Genomic DNA, 7,304 nt, shown 5'->3' on the forward strand with positions numbered 1-7,304 from the left:
AGAGCAGAGGAATTAGCCGCACTGACCAGTCCGCTTTTGCCCACCCACATGCCTCAGCGGACCTCTCAAACAGGTCGAGGAACGCCTCGGGCTCCTCCATGCGGACCCATCTTATTGAGAGGCACGTGAGCAGGCTGGTCAGTTTTAGTAGCCGGAACCTCCCGGTCAATCCAGCTCCGGAACTGCTCGCGGTCTGCCTGCTGGGCCTGGATGAGTGCGTGGAACCGTCGCTCCTGATCTTCCCTCAAGGCCAGCAGTGCTTCATGATGTTCTCGATGCAGACTCACGGGCGATTGTATAACATCCGCAAATGGCGACCCTGGCGGTGACTGCATGATGGCGGCGGGCCCTCTTCTTCCTTCCCGGGTTTCGGCACCAGTGTGATGAGGCTCAGTGTGGGTGTGAAGGAAGAAGACAGGGTCGGCGTGACTGGGACTCGTACGGCTCTTTTATTTAAAGTAAAAGAAAAATAAACAAAAGGTGCGCCACTGCGCGTTCACCATAGGTTTTAACTACAGCACAGAAAATTAATTGACAGTTCACACAAGCTCTTCCCACTGCATCAGCTTTCTCTGGTTCACGTAAACTCTTCCCGCTGTCATCAGCTTTCTCTGGTTCACGTAAACTCTTCCCGCTGTCAACAGCTTTCTCTTGCCACTGTCACGCTGCGTACGAGTCCTCAGTCCTCCTCTCTCCCTCTCTCTCACTCCCCGTCGGCTTATATCCGGTCTCTCCACGCCGATTACTGCAACAAGACACAGGTGTTCGTCATTTGTAGGTGCCCCTAGTCACCTGTAGGTCACCTACTTATTGGATAAGTAGGTCACCTACTTATTGGATAAGTAGGTGACCTACTTACGCGCCGCTCGTCTCCCTTCTCTCGGAGAGATGATATATTCATCACATGAATAAATTATATTTAATAACATATTCAAATAGAAAACAGTATTTTTGATCAAATAAATGCAGCCTTGGTGAGCATAAGAGACTTTTATCAAAAACATTTAAAAAAAAATCATACTGACTCCAGGAACGCGATTTCAATCGAGGAGGAAGAACCCGATTAAAATTGTGGGGGACACATTTTCCACCAAGGAGAGCCCCCAGCAACAACCTGGATACCCTAGTTACAGCCCTGCTCATAGCTTATCACCTATTAGAATATTTAATTTATTTTTTGTCATCTAAAGCAGTGGTTCTCAAACCTGTCCTGGAGGACCACCAACACTGCATGTTTTCTTTGTCACCCTAATCCAGGGTTCACCAATCTCGGTCCTGGAGGGCCGCTGTCCTGCAGAGTTTAGCTCCAACCCCAATTAAACACACCTGAACCAGCTAATCAAGGTCTCACTAGGCATACTAGAAACTTTCAAACAGGTTTGTTGGAGCTGGTTGGAGCTAAACTCTCCTTTACCTAACCACCTTTACCTCCAGGACCGAGATTGGTGAACCCTGCCCTAATCAAACACACCTGATTCAACTCATCAGCTCATTATCACATGGGTTAATGAGCTGATGAATTGAATCAGGTGTGTTTGATTAGGGAGACAAAGAAAATGTGCAGTGTTGGGGGTCCTTCAGGACAGGTTTGAGAACCACTGATCTAAAGGCATCTCATAATGGATACGCACCAGTTTGGATCATTGATTGGGCCTCATCTCTTCGTTCAGCTTTCAGTGATATCCATTGGTTGGTGGCATCCAGGTACCTCATGGCATGAATAGCAGGAGACATCTTCACCATAGTCTGCTCCGCACAGCCAGTGGGCAGCTGAATGAGTTTATCAACACCCTCCAGGTTTAGACAGTTTACCGACTCACCCATCACACCACCTGGAAAATAACAAGGTCATTATCTACTGTACATCCATCCATCCATCCATCCATCCATCCATCCATCCATCCATCCATCCATCCATCCATCCATCCATCCATCCATCCATCCATCCATCCATCCATCCACACACCCATCCATCCATCCACACACATAGGCTCACGCTCTTCAGAAACATTCACAGAATAAGAATTCACTTACTTGATCATTGGACTGAAAACTTCCCTGGAGTTTAGCGGCTTAAAACCTTATACATATATACCACCTCACCTTTTAAACTCAAAAAGATGTCTGAGTCTGTCCCACCAGGGATCTCATCAACAGGGACTGGAATATCAATCTCTAATTTCCTCACTGCATAAAAAGACAAAAAAAAGTTTACTGCAATGATGGAAAGCCTACAGATCTACTATTTATATGCTGGATTCTTACATTTTGGATCAATGTTGAACTCCCTGTCAATAGAGGTGATTTCTCCCCTAAAGATGAAGAATTACCAAGAGAGTTTTTGGATGAATACTGAATTACTTGTAGGAAACAAGAGCATTCCCATGAGAAACACCTTTAATTTCTCAGGTATGTGACACTGAAGCACAGTAAAATCGTGGTATCGTGGTAACCACACTTTACCTCCACACGGAGCTCCTTTTCTACTCGATCTTGGGCAGTGTCTGAGGCGTAAGCCAGCACGGTGATGGGGATATTTCCGATAACAAGGGGCACCACGGTGAAATACACGGCCACTGCAGAGTTACCAGGAACCGTGACCTCCTCCCTCACCTCACTGCCGCCAGCAGTACACAAACCTTCCTCCTTATTCATCTTCACTATTACCTAAAGAGACACATGATATGGCATTCTCGGCCCTTAAACAAGAACTAGAGTTTTGCCGAGTTTCAAAGCATTTTAATCTTGTTTGTCACACTAATCATTTTTCAGGCACATGCACTGTTTGCTGGTTAAAAAGAATAGCACCTGAAATAAAGATGAATTAAATTTACCTGTAAACTCTCTTGCTTGTAATTGTACACAACAGCTTTAACCTGAAGCTGTTCATTTCTCTTCACAGAGTAAGGTAGGTTGACAGACAAAAAGATATCTTGGAAGACCTTCAGGGGTTTTGGCTCTGCAATGCAGAATCCTAAATAATAATAATAATAATAATAATAATAATAATAATAAACACCTTTTGAAAAATAATCAGCATCTAAATAGCACACCAAATGGCAGATTTTAAGTAAATAGCAACCTTTTGTGGAAGAAATGCCCACAGCCTGTATTTCCCAAGTGGTTATAGAATCAGGAGCAACTGCATCATGCCTTTAAGTTTACAAACGACAAAAAGTATTTACATATTAAAAAAATGATGTTAGAGGTGATATATTCTATTCATCAGTATATATAGTCAAACTCATTATAATATTTATTTATTTATCTGATTAATTGGTAACCTGATAATGCCAGTCCTATCTGATTCAATGACTGTCCACATCCATGACTGTGGGAAATATTTACGAAGGTAGATTGCATCCTCATTAATAACAATTTCGTCCAGTGTGTCGTCAGTGACTACAGTGACAGACAGAAAAAGAGTAGATTTCAGCCTCTATATACTTTTTTAAATACATTTTATAATTTAAATTGATTGTATATAAGTGTAAGCAGCCAATTTAGTATTAATATTGACAATATTGTAATAATAATTATAATAATTATGATTATATACTAAATGACTTCACTGCTCAGTAACATTTATACTATATTTTACTATACTATATTTTTAAACTATAGTGGCAGTGAAGCCACTGCTATAGACAATATTTTAACATTATTATTATTATTATTAAGGATATTAACACTAATAATAATAAATAAAGAATATTATTATAAAATAATAAACTAAACTGACTCACTGCTCACTCATTTCTTTGTTTGGTTTGATTTAGAATGTCAAATCACTGTAGAATTGTGCAATAAATGTGGTTTTAATCTAAAAAAAACCCTTCCAAGAAGTTATGCAAGACAAATTGTACCTCTTCCAAGGCTGGTTTTTCTCCTCTCAAATTTCTCCTTCTTCCTCCTCTCATTTGCAGCTTCGCAGCATTGTTTAAAAGCCTTACGACAGCTGTCCGATGCTTTTACTCTTTTGAGACGCTCATCACAGGACGTATGCAGTTTGCTTGGCCTTACACCATCAAGACAACATTTCCTGTCTTTTTTCTTATCACGCTTTCATGCTCTTATGGTTCTTGAATAATAATTCACAAAATAGATTGTCAGCAGGTATTTTACTTGTGGGTAAAGGGGTTTCCAGATCACAGTTACAAATGAAAGTTAGCCCAGCTCTCTGCAGAACAGCACTGGAGTCCTCTCCTCCTCCGACAGAGCAGGCCAAGTCATACAAGTTCATATATTCAAACATCTGTGGGAAAAAAACAAATCATCTCCATCATGAGTGGCAATACTAAAAAGGTACATGCAGTACTTTTAGGAGTACACTAGCATAGCGTACTAGATATCCACAAAACTCTTTTGATTTTGTGCATAATGTACAGCACACAATCCCAAATGCATTACCTTTTGAAGGCTTAGTTTGTTTTTGTTCAGAATGTAAACAGCTGAGTCCACTGCGGCAAGAGCCACCTTGGCCTTTGGATCTGTTCTGACCGTCACCTTAAACTCAGTTGCAGGTTTTATCTCAGCCATTGGATCAATTTCTACCTATACAAACAAAACGGTATGTGGAAACACTCGCTTCTAAACCAATATTTCACCATATTTAGATTCTGAACGATAAATCGTCTCTGCTGTATCTTGCCTTTGCAGACATCTTTCACATCGACCCACACAGAGTCAGCCACTATTTTTCCTTTTGGTGTAAGGCCTGTAAAATAGTAGGCGACCAGGCGAAAAGAAGGCACCATTTCCACATTGAATTTCAGATTGATTGTTGTGATTTCAGTTCTTGGCACCCTCCCCACCTGCACAATTCGTCCTTTACTCCAAACCTGTTTGGGGAATTATTTATTTTTTAAATGATGGAAGACATTAGATTGCAGATAAAGCAAATCTGGTAAAGACCTATTAAAAAAATGACATCCAAGCTGATTGTTCTTAGTCTTACCATAAAATAAAAGAATGTTGGTTTTCCTGAACCCTGAGGTGTAATGTCGCGTAATGTGGCTTTTAAGTCTTCTCCAGGCTTTAGGAACTGTTGTTCCACTTCCAAACTAAGATAGCTGTGTTCTTCAGCTTTTATTGCACTGGCTGTCATCTTTTTATCACTACGAATTACCTCCTGGTCTCCCCCTTCGGCAAAAACCTGCAAAATAAGGACCATATTAAATGGACAGTCCCAGTCCTGGATGTTGATTGGTCAATACCAAAGCCACAAGGATACACAAAAGGTTGATGCTGTTGTTGACAGCAGATTTAAAACAAGGTCATTGTATATTATGGCCACTTTGGAATGGCAATGAAGATATATCAAATATCATGTGAAATCTCACCATTATAGCTAAATTCTTAGCCTGAAAGGACATGGCTACATCTCCCATTTCATTTCCCCAGCCCTCATTGCTCAGAATCTGCTCCGGTGATCCTTTTATTCTAACAGTGGCTGTAAATTTCAAGTTTGGGACTCTTTGGCCATCTGGATGTTGCAGTAGCCTTCAAAAGAAATGCAGTAATCAAAAAATAATTGAATTTATTTGTGTATGCAGGTGTGATACTAACATACATTTTAAAGCCAGAGAGGGATAAAAATAACATATTTGAGTTAAACAATTATTTAGGCCACATACCAAAATGGAAAACATGCCACCCGGGGTGAAATATGTCTTGGTTTTTGACAGATCAACAACATATGGTGATGTCACAATCTTCACAGAAGAACTTTCTGCTTCCTCTAGATTGCCACCTGCATAAAATAAGTCAAAATATTCATTGTGATATGATTTTCAGTCATTTAACATATTTTAATACCCATCTGAGGATAAATAGTAACTTTAAGTAAATAAAATAAGTGAATAAGATGACTGGTATATAATAAGACAATCAATATACTTTTGCACTTGTGATAACTAGAATTTATTTTATTACATACATTTCCTGATCTAATCATTAGGCTACTTTCCATTTATTATTCACTTGCTTTTTCCAAAACCGAGACTGCAATATAAAGATAATATCCCTCTATATGGCCTTGAGTGTTATTTTTTGACGCTGTCTTTAAGACCTCAGTGAGTACTTCTGTATTTGTAGTGCCATCCTCTACCTACATAACAGAAGAATCTAAACAAATAAGATGCAATAGGCGGCTCTTTGTGCATTTATATAGACGACTGGTTTATACTAGCTCAGTCTCAGGAAATGGCGGCACGGCATCGAGATGTCGTGCTCGACCACATGAGGTGTTTGGGGCTGAGGCTCAACGCGAAAAAGAGCGTGCTCACTCCTGTCCAAAGGACGACATATTTAGGAGTAGTGTGGGACTCGGTCACGATGCGGGCACAACTGTCTCCTGCACGTATCGAGTCGATTCTGACCATGGTGTCCAGAATAAAGCTAGGCCAACACATCACTGTAAAACAGTTCCAGAGACTGTTAGGCCTCATGGCGGCAGTGTCCAACGTGATACCTTTTGGCCTGCTGCACATGAGACAACTACAGTGGTGGCTCAGAACCAAGGGGTTCTCCCCGAGGGGCAACCCTTTTCACATGATCAAGGTTACACGCAGGTGCCTTCGTTCCTTGATCATGTGGAAGAAAGCTTGGTTCTTAGCCCAAGGTCCTGTGTTAGGAGCACCATGTCAGCGCAAGATATTGTCGACAGATGTGTCCTGCACAGGGTGGGGGGGCGGTGATGGAGGGCCGCTCAACCCAGGGTCTGTGGAAGGAACATCATCTATCTTGGCACATAAACTGTCTAGAGATGTTAGCGGTACTGCTAGCTTTAAGGCACTTTCTCACAGACCTCAGAGGCCATCATGTTCTGGAGAGAATAGACAATACGTCTGTGGTCTCGTATATAAACCATCAAGGGGGTCTGAGATCGTGCCCTCTGTGCAGACTGGCGCATCAGATTCTCTTATGGGCCCAAGGGAAGATTCTCTCGCTGAGAGCAATCTATATTCCGGGCCATCTAAATGTGGGAGCAGACATCCTGTTGAGGCAGGGGCTGAGGCCCGGGGAATGGAGGCTGCACCCCGAGATGGTGCAGTTAATCTGGAGGAAGTTTGGCCAGGCGGACGTGGACCTGTTTGCGTCTCAGGAGAACTCACATTGTCCCCTCTGGTTTCCCCTCACTTATCCAGCCCCTCTGGGACTGGATGCCATGGTACAGCTGTGGCCGAGGCTTCGGCTGTACGCATTTCCCCCGATCGCCTTGCTCCCGGGAGTTCTAGAGAAAATTCGCCAGGGCAGGGACCAAGTCTTATTGGTAGCCCTGTGCTGGCCGGCCCGAGTTTGTT

At 42.2% G+C, this 7,304-nt stretch overlaps 1 pseudogene across 1 annotated transcript; it reads right to left on the reverse strand.

Annotated features, from left to right (window-relative positions):
• Positions 1-208: 208 nt before the first annotated feature.
• On the reverse strand, positions 209-6,383 carry LOC311090369 (complement C4-like; annotated as a pseudogene). Its single transcript, XR_014609635.1, has 16 exons — positions 6,288-6,383; positions 5,983-6,109; positions 5,637-5,752; positions 4,958-5,155; positions 4,647-4,841; positions 4,411-4,554; positions 3,867-4,255; positions 3,285-3,402; positions 3,083-3,153; positions 2,835-2,974; positions 2,400-2,667; positions 2,354-2,360; positions 2,266-2,312; positions 2,104-2,187; positions 1,632-1,832; positions 209-745 (listed from the first exon to the last, which is right to left on the reverse strand). The product of XR_014609635.1 is annotated as a complement C4-like (transcript).
• Positions 6,384-7,304: the final 921 nt, after the last annotated feature.

Source organism: Abramis brama, assembly GCF_963993115.1.
Source record: "Abramis brama genome assembly, chromosome: 10".
NCBI classification, from domain to species: domain Eukaryota; kingdom Metazoa; phylum Chordata; class Actinopteri; order Cypriniformes; family Leuciscidae; genus Abramis; species Abramis brama.